A 411-nucleotide genomic window follows, 5' to 3' on the forward strand; every position below is an offset into this window, starting at 1 on the left:
ACACACCACATGTTAGTGTAAACACAACACATGTAAGACCCCAAGCAAAACACATGTTAGGCCCTAAACACACCACGTATAAGACCTTGAACACAACACATGTAAGACCCTGAACACAACACATGTAATACCCTTAACACACAACATGTTAAACCCTGAACAAAACACATGATAGGCCCTAAACACACCACGTGTAGGACCCTGAACACACCACATGTAAGACCCTGAATACAACACATGTAATACCCTGAACACACCACATGTTAGACCCTGAACACACCGCATGTAAGACCCTAAACACACCACCCTGAACACACCGCATGTTAGACCCTTAACACTTTTTTACTGCTTTACTGATGCTTTAGCAATTAATATCAATGCTCAATTCTTGCGCTTGCTCCAGGTCTTTTA

At 42.3% G+C, this 411-nt stretch overlaps 1 protein-coding gene across 1 annotated transcript in view; it reads left to right on the top strand.

Moving 5' to 3' along the window:
- LOC116673665 (1-phosphatidylinositol 4,5-bisphosphate phosphodiesterase delta-4) overlaps positions 1–411 on the top strand; it is a 20,869-nt gene that overhangs the window by 7,593 nt on the left and 12,865 nt on the right. The gene's annotated exons all lie outside the window — the stretch shown is intronic.

Source organism: Etheostoma spectabile, chromosome 24 (assembly GCF_008692095.1).
Source record: "Etheostoma spectabile isolate EspeVRDwgs_2016 chromosome 24, UIUC_Espe_1.0, whole genome shotgun sequence".
In the NCBI taxonomy this organism is placed as follows: Eukaryota; Metazoa; Chordata; class Actinopteri; order Perciformes; family Percidae; genus Etheostoma; species Etheostoma spectabile.